The sequence below is a fragment of the Rhineura floridana genome, chromosome 3, assembly GCF_030035675.1.
Source record: "Rhineura floridana isolate rRhiFlo1 chromosome 3, rRhiFlo1.hap2, whole genome shotgun sequence".
Classification (NCBI taxonomy): domain Eukaryota; kingdom Metazoa; phylum Chordata; class Lepidosauria; order Squamata; family Rhineuridae; genus Rhineura; species Rhineura floridana.
In genome coordinates, this window is record NC_084482.1 from 192,887,443 (window position 1) to 192,903,154 (window position 15,712).

The following is a 15,712-nucleotide window of genomic DNA, read 5'->3' on the forward strand; positions in this document are numbered from 1 at the left end:
GGGACACCCCTCTGGAACAGATTTAGGGTTGTGCAGGGAGAGGAGTGGGGAAGTTCCATTACAAGCTAAAAGTCCTTGAGCCAGCAGAACTGTTTAGTTGCGTACTGCCCATATAGAGCTCTTCTGATGTTCTTTCTAGTGTAAAGAAGATAAAATTGGAATGGTGAGCATCTGAGTAGGAGTGATGTGTTCAGGCAGGGAGCCACTGCAATAAAAGATCTCTATCTCTCTAACAACAGATGCTCTGCACTGCCGACAGTGTGTCTCTGTGTGGTCACTGGCACCGTGCATTCCACTCGACACTTTCTGCCTAGCCAGTGATGGTATTTGCTTCGCCCTGAAAATTGATGGGGGTAAGGAGCCTTTCTTGAGCTTGTGCATTCTCTAAGGTCCACTCCTCCATGGAACTGGCCATTCTGGATGAATAATCTTGCATACTGCTTCCAGCATCCAGGCATCTCTTGAACTATGCTGCCCCAAAGACCTGGCATCGACAGCAATTCACAGATATTATCTCAATGGGCAATATCTATTCCAAGCTCAGTCATGCTCAGAGTACACCCTATAAGACCACTGGAATCAAGTTACTCAATTTCAGTGGTCCTACACTGGGTATGACTTACCTGGACATCACCCATACACATATCACATACACATTTCATACACACAGAGGGGTTTTACAATATGTACAGGAAGTCCTCTATCAATACACACCACATTGCATGTGTTAGATTAGCTTTTTTCTCTAGTTATCATTAGAACAGTAAAATGAAATCCCTTTTCTCTCTCCATTCCCAGATAAGAAAATGGAGAAACTCATGCTAGGCTGTATAGAAAAAAAAGAAAAGGAGAAATGTGGAACTCGATGGAAGGATCCAAAAACTCATTTCCAATATATGTTTAGCTGCTGTTCTGATAAAAGCAACTGCAACTGGAAGCCCTGGATACGTCCATGGTAGCCTTTTTTCTCTGGAATTGCCATAAAAGTTCACTCTTTATAAAGGGACTAGGTCTCCTCATTGTCGTTGCATCCCAGGATTTTCTGTGTCCCCCCCACATATGTTTTTACATTTTATCTGAGGCCCTTGGGGAGGCCACAGAATGCAGGTGCAGCACCAGCCTGCGGTGAGGCAAAGCACTATTGATGGAGTTTACTATGCCTTTAATCAAAAGCTTCCTGTTTGCAGGTTCTGGACCTCTCATTTCTTTCTGTTCAGTGCTGTTAGGGGGTTACTGATGAATCACTCATTCATTAATCCTTTAAGGTGGCAATTCTGTAAGCACTTACTTGGGAGTAAGACCCTCTAAAATCAATGGGATATAAAGCTGTGCGGATTGATAGAATAGTGCTGTTGGTCAGCTTCTGTTCCCTGTGACAGGTGTGTTTGTTATACTTACTGTTTTCCTTACATTATTGCTTTTCTTTTCATTTTATAGTGAGATCTCTCTTTTTATTATTAAATATAAAAGAAGAAGGAAAATGCAGGAAAGCAAAAATTAAAGACAACTTGACTAGCAAGGAGCAATTAAGAAGCAGCTCATCAGTAACCATCTCGTTGCATTACAGGAAGTAATAAAACAGCCAGAACCTGGAAACAGGAAATTTTTCCTTAACATCGGAGACCAGCTTTACTGACCTGGATTTGTTCTTGAGTAAACATAGGAGTGAGGAAGGCAATGGCAAACCACCTCTGAATATCACTTACCACGAAAACCCTAATCATAGGGACTCCATAAACAGGCCTGTCCTTAGCATGTGCAGGGCCCAGGGCAAAAGCATAGTTGGGGGGCCCCCACATTCTTTCTCTCTTTCAAACCTCCCACCCAGAATAAGCCGGCAAGCGCTGCCTGTAAACGCGCTGCACAGCTGATGAGCGGGTGGCAGGCACCACAAGGAAGCCACTCAGGCAGGGGATTCAAACCTCCCACCTAAAATTAGCTAGCTAAGCGCCGCACGCACACCCGCTTCACAGCTGATGAGCGGAGAGGGGAAAAACAGCTCAGGCACGCAGCCGAAGAGCGGGAGATTCCCCAAGAAGTAGCTGGCGAGACTGCAGGGCTGAAGAGAAAAAACCCCGCCACAGCCCAGCTTCTCATCGCCAAGCATGGGGCCCCCCCAAAGCACGGAGCCTGGGGCAACTGCCCCGCTTCCTGGTGCCTAGGGGCGGCTCTGTCCATAAGGCGAGGTCGACTTGGAGGCAGTCTAGCCAGCAAACATAGGAGTATTTGGGCCACAGTGGTGGTCATTGTTGGATCAGTAGTGCTGTAACAGATGCTGTGTGGAATCTTCATTTTTATTTTGCACTCAGCCAGTTGCTGAAAAGCAGTGCCTGATAGGGTTACCAGGCTCAGGACCTGAGACTGATCCTGTATCTTTAGGAGAAGAGAAAGTCAGCCAAGTGCAAGTGTTCTGGCAACACTGTAATGGGAAAAACCACAAGGTGGAATTCTCCCTCCCCCCTGCACAACTTTTAAAGGTACAGAAGACCTCTTGGTTGCCAGGCCCGGCAATCCGGATCTATGCTCCTGTGGCTGCGAGCCAGAGCTTCGTTTTCTTCTCCTCCTTCCTTGGCCAGAGCCAGCGAGCCTGCTGTCCTCCATGGTACAGTCAGGCAAGGCAGAATTCCAAGGTGGAGAACACCTGCAACACGGATTCAATGCCTGTGCAATCCCTATCGCCCCCTCCCACCCCCAATCACACATAAGCCGCCGCCACCGCCCTCCCCACGCCTGTGCCTCCCTGCCTGTCCGCCCACCCCTGGTCCGGGATCCTGCCCTCTCCTCTACAAGGACGATTCAATGCACCCCTTTATTGCCTGCACCCGGGGCGGACAGCTCCCACCGTTTTGCTCTTGGTACACCACTGATGGAACCATTCTTGTCAGAAATTATGGCCCTCACTGCTGTTCAGGGCCATTTGAATTGTCTCACCCCTTTTTGACAGATCCCCAGGAATACCAGACTCAAAAGCTTGATTTTGCCTATAGCTACATTCCTCTTTCACCTCTGGTCTGTCCCTGTGTTCTGATTCTTCATGAACCAAATTACTTTGGTAATGATAGTGAGCTCCTGACCTTGACTTTGATGCTGGATTAAGTATCTCAGATTTAGCTCCCACCTGAAAAACAAACTTATCCATATTACAAGTTTAGAGAAGGGCAGAGAGAGAAAAAATATGTTAGGGTGTGTTTGTTAATTCCTCCTTTAGGGTTCCTCAGAGCCACCTGACAGTGGAGAACAGCATATATGTGCACTGTTATTGCTGTTATGCTATAGCCAAATGCAAATCAAAAAGAATGCTTAAAATGCTGGAAATATTTCCGGGATATAATGTGCTGGATACCAGGCCTGTGCTGGAAATAAAAATGAGGCAGCCTAGCACAGTGAGCCTGGGGACACTTGCAAGCCTGTCAACCTAATAGGTTTGGTGGAAAATTGCAGAAGAAAAGCTTACTAGATGGCACACTGGACACTGTGCCAAGTGACCACTTTCAGGGGATGGAATTGATGAGGCAGATGAACTGCCATATCCAAATGTATTCAAATCCAAGTGCCACTAAACATCTCAGGGCTCTTCCAGATGGATATTTCAAACTATAACAAATGGGCAGCAGGTCCCTAATTGGCTATCCCACACTTGTTCAAATGTTACAGTGAACACAGGTGCAAGTGGGCTCTACACATGTACAAGTGTTTGTGCAAAAGAGCCTTCCAAATCAGCCCAGGCAGTATCTGTAGTGAAATTGTTTTTATATAAGCATTGTTTTAAGTATGTTTTTTTATTGCGTTGTGAAACTGCTTTGAGATGCTTCATAGGAAGCGATCATAAATGAAGTAAATAAATACATAAATAAATCATCTTGCTGCTGTTGTGAAGATATTGCATTCTTCCAGCTCTGGATACACTTGAGAAAATATGATTTTTCCAAATAATTATTTGCAAAGGGGATGATGATGATAAAAACAAAAAAATATTCCACCCTTCCTCCCAAAGGAATTTTGGGAGGAATTTTTTAAAAAGTGCCTAGGGATTAGTTTGGGAAGGGGAAGCTGACCTTACTGCTTTTCACTACCTTTTAAAAAATTGTGTGTATTGGTTTCTTTACAGGAAGAACTTTGATAACCAAGAAATAAGCCAACCAGAAAACACAAATCGTGCAGGTACATATGTGACAACATTGAGGAGACGAATCGAGAACTTGATTGGCAGCAATTCCACCATTTAAAGTTGTCTCGCATTTGCGCCAGACATTGATGAGGGTAAAATGCTGGACCAGAATGATTCTTACCATTTATCGATGTGTCTCAGATACAAGATCTTCTTAGCTTGAGAAATGAAGGGACACCAGTGTTTAATAAAACAATCACGATGTGTAATTCTATTTGATGTGCGTGTGTGTGTGTGTGTTGCATCAACTTGTCCATTAAACATCTAGGGTCTCTGGTACGATTTGTTTAATGCTTCACATCAGCAATCACTTCCAATTGCCTGGTTCTCATGATATGTTAAACCAAAAAATATGGCTTGACAGCTGTAGCTCTGTCTCCACAATCAGAGGCAGTAAATACTTCTGAACATGAATTGCTGGAAACTGCAGGAAGAGAAAGCTCTTTTGCACTCAGGTCCTGCTTGCGGGCTACCCATAGGCATCTGGCTGGCTACTGTGAGAACAGGATGCTGGATTAGATGGGCCAGGGGCTTGATCCAGCCGGGTTCTTTCTTACTTTCTTGTGTTCTTATGATTGCACATGTGTGGACTTCTAGAGAGGAGCTCTCAACTGCTCAACTGCTCCACCCCAATCTTTTTGTACTCCTGCACAGCACTGAGCTAAGACACAGTTTAGTGTGTTGTCCAAACCTGGGCTCATGGTTAACCTTTTGCCTCAGTAACCATGCGCTGTTAACCACAAACTTGGGTTTGGATGACATGCTAGTGGGGATGGGTGAACCTGTCAGTTCTGGTTTCTCTCAGTTTCTCATTTTTCAGTTCTCTGCATTTTCACATGAAAATTCATTGGCATTTTAGTGCGAATTTGTCTTATACATCTTTGTTTGTCTTAATATACACTTCTTTGTATGCAGTCTACCCTAACACAATGCATTTTTGTAAGCTACAGTATCTTCACCAATGTATACATTTTTATGCACTCTTTCTCCAAATATATGTATCCTGTTCTCATTACATTGGCTGCCTATACGCTTCCAAGTTCTATTCAAAGTGGTTTTTATAGGTTTTGACCTATAAAGCTCTTTATGGTTCAGGACCCCAATATCTTCTGGAATGCCTCTCTCGATATGAACCGACCCGCACCCTTAGATCTTCCTCTGAGGCCCTTCTTCAGCCCCCCCCATGAGGGAAGCTCGGAGGGTGGTGACAAGGGAGAAGGCCTTTTCAATTGTGGCTCTCCATCTGTGGAAGATGCTCCCCAGTGAAGTCCACCTGGTGCTGTCATTGACATATTTTCGGCACCAGGTAAAGAAGTACCTTTTATCCCAGGCATTTGACAGATTGAGATCAAGTTTTTTTTTTAATATGCTGCCAAACCTTCCTGTGGCTGTGTGGGGCTGGTAATGCTATTGTTTGTTGTTGTTTATTGTTATGTTTTTATAGTGTGTTTTGCTTATTTTGTTAATAATAATAATAATTTTGTACACATTACATGGCTGGAGAACTGCACTACAAAATTCAGAGAAGTGTGAATTGCAAAGGGTGGGCTGTGTTTAGGTTCTTCACATATTGTTTTGGAAAGTGTGAATTAGGTAGATTCACCCTTACATGTAAATTGAATCAAATTTCTCCCCCATCCCTACATGTTAAGTCAATCCTTGGTCTGGGAAGAGGGATTGATTGTTAAATCACTCTGGGAATTGTAACTCTGTGAAGGGAATAGGGATCCTTAGAAATTCCCAGCACCCTTCACAAACTACACTTCCCAGGATTCTTTGGGGAAAGCTCATACTATTTAAAGTGGAATAATAGCGGCATAAATATATGGGGTGAATGTGGCCTGTACCTTGTGTGTGAGCAGGCAAGAGAGTTGCCCCATGGTAACTCTCTCCACCACTTTCCCTAAAAGGAGTGTATTTGTAACTATAGTTAGATCAAAGCACCAGATCCAGGGCTGTTTTCTATAGGAGTGGCTATACCACTGCTTCTTTCTAGGTGACAAGGACCATTCCCTCACATAATGAAGCATTAACCATATTCAAGAACCAACTAGCCAAACCTCCTCTGCTAGATTTATTGATTAATTTATGAATTGCTTCCCATAGAACATCCCAGCAATTAACAATAAAAACATAATCAACAAAAATATATTTAAAAACAAGTTCAAGTCCAATACGGATACAGACTAGGATAGAATTTTCTACTTAAAAAGCTTGTTGGTAAAGGAATATCTTCAGTAGACCTGTCTGGTATGTAAGAGGAGGGAGTTCCACAGGGTTGGTGCTGCTATGCTGAGGGCTTGATTCTCCTCAAAAGTGGATGGCCAGTTGGTCATAGTGGGTCCTCGAGGGCTCCAGGGGTTCTTTCCCTACAGTGGGAGTTGGCAACCTCTAAGCTACCCAATGGAAATCTGCTAGCTGGCCATTGAGGTTGCAATGCAGGCTGCAAAATGCACCATTTTATGCCCAGCTCCATGTATTCAACAAATGGCCGTTTGAAATAGCCCCATGAAGTCCTGAGCCAGCCCACTAGAAGCCCCTGAGTACTCAGGTGGGCACAGATTGAGTTTATTTTGAGTTTCTGTCATTCCCAGTTGACTTAGGTCAGAGCCACCCACCAAGGTTTCTCTGATGCATGCCAGGTCAGCCCTTTAATCCACTTACCATATTATGGATGAGCATAGTCTCATTATGGACAAATCTAGCATTTAGTACACTACTACCAGACTAGAGAGCTCAACGAGGAGCTTCTGGAGGAGGAAGAAGGATGGAGATATGATGTCTCAACTATTGCCCCAGATGATAATCAGCCCCTTCACTAGATTCAGGTTTAGTTAGAGGACTGAATCAGCCTTGGTTGCCCTTGTGAATGACCTTTATTGGGAGAAGGACAGGGGAGTGTGACCCTGTTATTTGATCTCTCTGTGGCTTTTGATAGCATTGACCATGGCATTCTTCTGGACCGACTTGGTGAGATGGGTATTGGAGGAACTGTTTTACAGTGCTTCCAATCCTGTCCCCAGAGTCATTTTCAAAGAATAGCATTGGGTGATTGTCTTTCAGCCTCCTGGCAGTTGTGCTGTGGGGTGCCACAGGGTAACATCTTGTCCCCTATGCTGTTTAACATCTATATGAAGCCCTTGGGAGCGGTCATCAGGAGATTTGGGGTGAGGTATCAGCAGTATGCTGATGATACCCAGCTCTATTTCTCTGTAACATCAGAATCAGTAGAGGCTGTGCAAGCCCTGGACCAGTGCCTGGACACTGGTGGTCTGGATGAGGGCCAATAAACTGCATCTTAACAAGAGGGAGGAACTGTGGACTAGTGGTTCCCGAGTCTGGGTAATTGTTCAATTGCTTGCTTTGGATGGAGTTGTACTCCCTCTGACAAAGCAAGTTCGTAGTCTGGGGGTGCTCCTGGATCTATCTTTGTGGCTAGAAGCCCAGGTGACCTCAGTGGCTAGGAGTACATTTTACCAGCTTTGGCTGGTAAGACAGCTGCGGCCATTTCTGGACCAGGATAGCCTGACCATTGTTGTCCATGCACTAGTAACCTCCAGGCTGGATTATTGTAATGCAATCTATGTGGGACTGCCCTTGAGATTGGTCCAGAAGCTGCAGCTGGTACAAAATGTGGGGGCGTGACTGCTTACTAGGGCAGATTATTGCCAACATGTTACCCCACTGCTGAAAGAATTGCACTGGCTGCCCATTTGCTACCAGGCCAAGTTCATGGTTTTGGTTTTGGTGTAGAAAGCCCTATACAGCTTGAGACCAGGATACCTGAAAGATCGTCTTATGCCTTATATATCCAGTTGATCACTGCGCTCTGCAGGTGAGGGCCTCCTGCATATACCATCTTGTCAGGAGATCCATTCTGCACAACATAGAAAGCGGATCTTTAGTGTTGTGGCACCTACCCTTTGGAATTCCCTCCTCTTAAATATTAGACATGCATCATCTCTGTTATCTTTTTGGCACCAACTGAAGACCTTCTTTCAACAAGCCTTTTAAGTAGAGACCTTATCTCAGTCTCCATCTGTGCTGGAATTGCTTTTTAAAGATGTTTTGTTTTAATATGTTTTAAAGTCTTTTGTTTTTAGGATGTTTTAAAGTGCTTTTAGTATTTTCGTTTGCCGCCCTGGGGTCCTTCTGGGAGGAACGGCAGGATATACATTTAATAAATAAATAATTAAGTAAGTAAGTAAGTAAGTAAGTAAGTAAGTTGCAGGATAGAGACTGTGTAAATAAATATGTGGGAGGATTCCCAGAAGCATCTGGCTAGTAACTGTGAAAAACAAGATTCTGTGCTTGGTGGACTGTTGGGACCTTTCATCCGATACCACAGAACTCTTCTTATGCATTTCACACAGGAGATGTTGCTTGCAAGGAACAGTTAAAACAAAAGTGTCTCTTTTACAGCAGAAGCCATAAAATGCGAATCCTGCGGTATGTTCCGCTCAGCCCTACCATATGCTGGTATCCGTCTGTCTGTACAGTGGACGATGGACACTGCATGAAGATGACAGACTTTGATGGTAAGTATCCTTGCCTGGGAGCCTTCATGCCCTCTGCTTCACTCCCTTAGGAAGGGAGCTCCTAACACAGGTGTGGGAACATTTAACTCTCCAGATGTTGCTGAACTGCATTTCCCATCATCCCTTGCCATTGGTGCTGCTTGCTGGGGATGATGGGAACTGTAGTTCAGCAACATCAGGAGAGCCAAACCTAGCCTAGGCTGATCAGTTGCAAAGGACGAGAGCTCCTATATCTATGGCGTTGGTCTAGAAGGGAGAGTTTGGGCAAGTGTGACCAGCTGTGTTTGCTTATACCTCAGTACATTCAGGCAGGAGACTTGTCCAAGCTACTTTTATTTTTCTACTACAAACCCGGAGTTAGGCAGTGCAAGGGATTGTGCCCTCTGAGGTGGGTGGTTCTGCTCTTGCACTTCCTCTTGACCACATTAACTTTTAAACGGTTTGGCCATTGGGAAGGCAGCACAGCTCTGACAGTTTCTCCCCTATTCCTTCCCTTTCCCTTGGTCCTTCCTCAGAGTGAAGCATTCTGGGTGAGGTGGCCCAGGAGATTACCTGTGCCACTACCATTTTGCTTGTCCAACCTAGTTACATTTCTACCACCAACATGGATTCAGGGCCAGCGCAAGAGGTGGGTGGTTCTGCTCCTACAATTCCTCTTGGCTCTATTCGCTTTTAAACTCTTTTGCCATTAGGAATGCAGTACAGCACGGATAGTCTCTCCCCTACCCCTTCTCTTTGCCTTGCTCTGAGGAAGGGGCCCTTCAATAAAATATACAATTATAAAACAGTTACAACTATGAAACAAGGAAAGTGTAAAAACAATTAAAACAGTTCCATGTATAAAAACTGTTAAAGTTAGTTCCAATACAGTTACAGACAGGGTTAAAGATTTTCCCTTAAAAGTCTTGCTCAAAGAGGAAGGTCCAGATGGCTCTATACGGACAACAGAGACGGCCTGCCTAATATTTAAGGGGAGGGAATTCCCCAGAGTAGGAGCCATGATACTAAAGGCCCAGTTTTTAAATCATACCAAATGGACCTCCTAACAGCACACTGATCAACTGACTATATGAGGTGTGAGACGATATTTATTGTACATAGGACAAAATGGCCAGCCCATCAGTACAACACAGGGGAAAGCAATGATAAGGGTGGCCCAGGGCAGGTGACAGCTGGGTCCTGTGGGGGACTAGGGTGCTGGCAGCTGCCCGAGGATGCCTGGTGCTGATGCTAGTCATTTGTCCAACACAGGTGGGAAATTACCTTTCATTCCGAAGGGGAATAGTAAAGCACTTCACTGGAGACTCTACTTAACCCAACTGTACTGAGGACATAGTTTGGCCTTTCACTTGGCCTGTCTCTCCCCAGCCTTAGGAGGTCAGCTAGTGCAAGAAGACAGGAAATGTCTTTCCAAAAATCACCCTATATGTGGAACTGAAAAGATGAGCAAAGATGGAAAAGTACGCTATGTAACCATCTGCTGTGATACAAATTTCTGTACAACGCCTGGAAAAAAAGGAGCATAATGTGAAGAGGACTGGCATAGGGCTGGATTCTTCCCACCTATGAAATTTATGTTGCAGATATTGTCAGGAACTGTTGCCCGCTGCCCAATGTGATAAGTTTCCCAGCTGCATCTTCTCTGTGAAGAACGTTCCAGCTCTGGAATGCCTCCATTGGCTCCTCCTGGACAGGAAGGAGTATAAGGGCTCCTCCAGACTGGTGTTTTTTTGTGGGTATATTCGGCAACATGTTCCCGACACAATAAAAGTGCATTTGTGGTTAATTTATTCTGCTTTAGCTTGCTCTGTGATGCTTCACCAATACTACCAGAAGACAGCTAGGACTGGGGAGGGCAGCTGTGAGAGAACTAGAAAAGGTCCTCCAATGCAAAGATGTATCACTGAACACCAAAGTCAGGATCGATCACGCATTTCTTATTCCCAACACATCTGCCTATGCCAATTGGATGAGGTTGAATCAATCGCCCCTGTCCTGTTATACTGTTTATATTATAAGGACATCCATCCCTTTTATATATTTAATTTTAAAAGACTTACCAGGTAGATCTGACACATTCTGTACCTCCTTCCTTCTCTCAGATTTGAGAAATAAAATAACTTTTAAAGTGGCGAAATTTTGTGCTTTTGCATGTACTATAAGGAAACAGATGGTTAATAATCTTAACTTTAGAATACCAGATTTTATTTTAAGTTGTTTATATATGTTATATAATTTAACTTGTTTACTTGTTTATATGTAATTCTTCTGTCTTTCTGCATTCAAACACTTGTACCCGTATGGCTGGTCAATGACCACAGAAAATAAAGATGAAGATGAACTCCCACCATCCCTGGCCATTGGCCTTTTGCTGGGGCTGATGAGAGTTGTAGTTCAGCAAATCTAGAGGACCAAATGTTCCCTATTCCTGGTCTATCATGTTCAGATTCATCCTTATGCTTATGAGGAAGGCTTCTTAGTGCTCAATAAATCACAGAAGAATGGATACCACTCCTAGAACGATGTAGAATGTTGTAAGGTGCCTATTCTGAAAAGGCCAGCACAGATCTTGAGGTCTATCAGCTACAAACACTTATCTGTATCTGAAGGGCTGGGTTGGCTTCTAAAATGTAGATGTGTTTCGTAAAGGGGGTGGAGGGCACAAGGGACCTTGAACCAGCAACGGCGCAGCAGTGGAGGCTCCTGGCCATTGGGATGAGTAGGGTGGAAGGCAGGAACAACGAAAGGCAGAGCCAAGGCCTGACTGGTTGTAAGATTTCTCTGTGGGCTATTGAATGTTATTCCTTTCTTCTTCCCCCATGCACCTCCTAAATCTGTTCTGGGAGTTCCCCCAAACCTCCAGAGTAGATTTAGGGATGGTTCAGGGCATATAATAATAATAATAATAATAATAATAATAATAATAATAATAATAATAATAATAATAATAATTTAATTTGTGGGTCGCCTATCTGGCCAATGGCCACTCTAGGCGACGTACAATTTAACAACAATACATTACATCATAATAAAATACATCATAAAATACAATATAACAATAAAACAATAAAACAGTTCCAGTACAGAGTAGTAGGCTATTCGTCGTAAAAATTTAACCCTCCCCGTAAGTCCCAAAGGCCTGTCTGAAGAGCCAGGTCTTCAAAGCTTGGCGGAATACATTCAGGGAAGGGGCATGTCGAAGGTCATACGGGAGGGAGTTCCAGAGAGTGGGGGCCGCCACTGAAAATGCCCTCTCTCTTGTCCCCGCCAACCTAGCTGTTTTAGTTGGCGGGATTGAGAGAAGGTCCTGTGTGGCTGATCTTGTTGGGCAGCATGGTTGGTGGCGCTGGAGGCGCTCCATCAGATAAACTGGGCCGAGACCATATAGGGATTTAAAGGTTAATACCAACACCTTGAATTGGGCCCGGAAAATAACTGGAAGCCAGTGTAGGTCGAACAACACTGGGGTGATGTGTTCCCGGCGGCGACAGTTTGTAAGCAGTCGAGCCGCAGCATTCTGTATAAGTTGTAATTTCCGGACCGTTTTCAAGGGTAACCCCACGTAGAGCGCATTACAGTAATCCAACCGAGAGGTGACCAGGGCATGTACCACCAGTGGGAGCTGATGAGCAGGAAGGTAGGGCTGCAGTCTATGAATGAGGTGCAATTGATACCAAGCTGCCCGGCTCACTGCCGAAATCTGAGCCTCCATGGACAGCTTGGAATCAAGAACAACCCCAAGGCTGCGGACCTGGTCCTTCAGGGGCAATTTCACCCCATCGAACACCAGGTCAACATCTCCCAACCTTCCCTTGTCTCCCACGAGTAGCACCTCAGTCTTATCAGGATTCAACTTCAGCCTGTTCCTTCCCATCCATCCACTCACGGATTCCAGGCACTTGGACATGGTCTCCACAGCAGACTCTGGTGAAGATTTAAATGAGAGATAGAGCTGAGTGTCATCCGCATATTGGTGACACTGCAGCCCAAATCTCCTGATGATTGTCCCCAGCGGCTTCATATAGATATTAAATAGCATGGGAGAGAGGATAGAGCCCTGTGGCACACCACAATTGAGAGGCCAAGGGTCTGAAACCTCCTCCCCCAATGCTACCTGTTGATGCCTGTCGGAAAGAAAGGAATGGAACCACCATAGTACAGTGCCTCCTATTCCCGATTCCTCCAGGCGATGTAAAAGGATACTGTGGTCGACAGTATCAAAAGCCGCTGAGAGATCGAGGAGGACAAGAAAGGTGAATTCTCCCCTATCTAATGCCCTCCTCATATCATCAACCAGAGCGACCAATGCTGTTTCAGTTCCATGTCCAGTCCTGAAACCCGATTGGTATGGATCCAAATAATCCGTTTCATCCAAGTGTGTCGACAACTGATTAGCCACCACTCGCTCAATGATCTTGCCCAGGAATGGTAGATTCGAAATTGGGCAAAAGTTATTCAAAACTTGGGGATCCAAGGAGGACTTCTTTAAGATGGGCTTTACAATTGCCTCCTTGAGTGCTAATGGCATTACACCCTCCTCCAAGGATGCATTGACCACCGCCTTAATCCCCTCGCCCAATTTCTCTTTGCAGCTCACAAGGAGCCACGATGGGCAAGGATCAGTTAGACAGGTGGTAGGCTTCACAGTCGAGAGCACCTTGTCCACATCGAAACCGATCCCTATGACCGGATTGCAACTGGCCAACTCTGTTTCATTTACTGTGTCCACGGCGTATGGAATTGAGCTCCGTAAATGTTCGATTTTGTCGGCAAAGTGCTTTGCTAATTTGTCACAGGAGGCCTTAGACTGTTCCAAGGGTTCCTGAGCAACTGGACCGACCAGGCTTCGGACCACTTGGAACAACCTCGTGGGACAGCACTCTGCGGATGCAATAGAGGCAGCAAAGAACCTCTTCTTTTATTTATTTATTTATTTATTTATTTTCATTTCTAGACCGCCCATAGCTAATAGCTCTCTGGGCGGTGTACAAAATGAGATTAAAATACAATATAGAATAAAATCAGTAACAAAGGAACACATTAAACTAAAAACATAAACATAAAGCATTAAACATTAAAATGCCTGGGAGTATAGCCAGGTCTTAACCTGACGCCTAAAAGAAAGAACCATAGGCGCCAGGCGTATCTCCTCAGGTAAGCTGTTCCATAATTCGGGGGCCACCACAGAAAAGGCCCTAGATCTAGTAACAGTCCTCCGGGCATCCTGGTGAGTTGGTACCCGGAGGAGGGCCTTAGATACTGAACGAAGTGAATGGGTAGGTTCATAGCGGGAGAGGTGTTCCACAAGGTATTGCGGTCCCACACCGTGTAAGGCTTTATAGGTCAACACCAGCACCTTGAATCTAGCTCGGAAACAAATAGGTAGCCAGTGCAAGCGAGCCAGGACAGGTGTTATATGCGCAGATCGATTGGTCCTCGTCAACAGCCTGGCTGCCGCATTTTGCACTAGCTGAAGTTTCCGAACAGTCTTCAAGGGCAGCCCTACGTAGAGCGCGTTACAGTAATCCAGTCTAGAAGTTACCAGAGCGTGGACAACCGAGGCGAGATCATCACTGTCCAGATAGGGGCATAGTTGGGCTACTAAGCGCAGGTGGTAAAACACATTCCGTGCCACCGAGGCCACTTGAGCCTCGAGCGACAAGGAAGGGTCAAAAAGGACCCCCAAACTACGAACCTGTTCCTTCAAGGGGAGTGTAACCCCATCTAGAACAGGATAAGCATCCACCATCTGAGCAGGGAAGGAGCTCACCAACAGTGTCTCAGTCTTGTCTGGATTGAGTTTCAGTTTATTAGCTCTCATCCAGTCCATTATCGCGGTCAGGCAACGGTTCAGCACATCAACAGTCTCACCTGTGGAAGGTGAAAAGGAGAAGTAGAGCTGCGTGTCATCAGCGTACTGATGGCAACGCACTCCAAAACTCCTGATGACCGCACCCAGAGGCTGCATGTAGATGTTGAAAAGCATGGGGGACAAAACCGACCCCTGAGGGACTCCACAATGGAGAGTCCAGGGTGTCGAGCAATGTTCCCCAAGCACTACCTTCTGGCGACGATCCGCTAAGTAGGAGCGGAGCCACTGCCAAGCAGTGCCCCCAACTCCCAACTCCGCGAGCCTCCCCAGAGGGATACCATGGTCGATGGTATCAAACGCCGCTGAGAGATCAAGGAGAATCAACAGAGTCACACTCCCTCTGTCCCTCTCCCGACAAAGGTCATCATACAGGGCGACCAAGGTTGTTTCAGTGCCAAAACCGGACCTGAAACCGGATTGAAATGGATCCAGATAATCGGTTTCATCCAAGAGCGCCTGGAGCTGGCCGGCAACCACACGCTCCAGAACCTTGCCCAAAAAAGGGACATTCGCCACCGGTCTGTAGTTGTTCAAAACATCTGGGTCCAGAGAAGGTTTCTTTAAAAGAGGTCTTATTATTGCCTCCTTGAGACTACCAGGGACTACTCCCTCTCTCAAGGAGGCATTTATTACCTCCATGGCCCAGCCGGCGGTTACAGCCCTGCTAGTCTTCACTAGCCAAGATGGGCAAGGGTCCAGAGCAGACGTGGTCGCCCGCACCATTCCAAGCACCTTGTCCACTTCCTCGAGCTGCACCAACTGAAATTCATCCAATAATAAAGGACAAGACCGCGCTCTGGACACTTCAATGGATTAATCTGTCATAACATCAGAGTCTAAGTCCCGACGGATGCATGCAATCTTATCCTGGAAGTGCTCCGCAAGTTTGTTGCAGCGGGCTTCCGATGTTTCCTTAGTATCATGAGAGCCAGAATGTAGAAGCCCTCGTACCACCCTAAAAAGCTCCGCTGGGCGGCAAAGGGATGATCTAATGGTGGTAGCAAAATAAGACTTTTTTGCCGCCCTAACCGCTTTTATGTACAACTTAGTGGAAGCACTTACCAAGGAATGATTACATCCGTCAGGAGTTCGCCTCCACCTGCACTCTAGCCTCCTTCTCTCTTGCTTCATCAC

General features: G+C 45.6%; 1 long non-coding RNA gene across 1 annotated transcript; it reads left to right on the forward strand.

The window, feature by feature from the left end:
• Nucleotides 1-1,241: 1,241 nt before the first annotated feature.
• LOC133382398 (uncharacterized) lies at nucleotides 1,242-4,387 on the forward strand. Its single transcript, XR_009761944.1, has 2 exons — nucleotides 1,242-1,379; nucleotides 4,109-4,387. It is a non-coding gene; the product is annotated as an uncharacterized LOC133382398 (long non-coding RNA).
• Nucleotides 4,388-15,712: the final 11,325 nt, after the last annotated feature.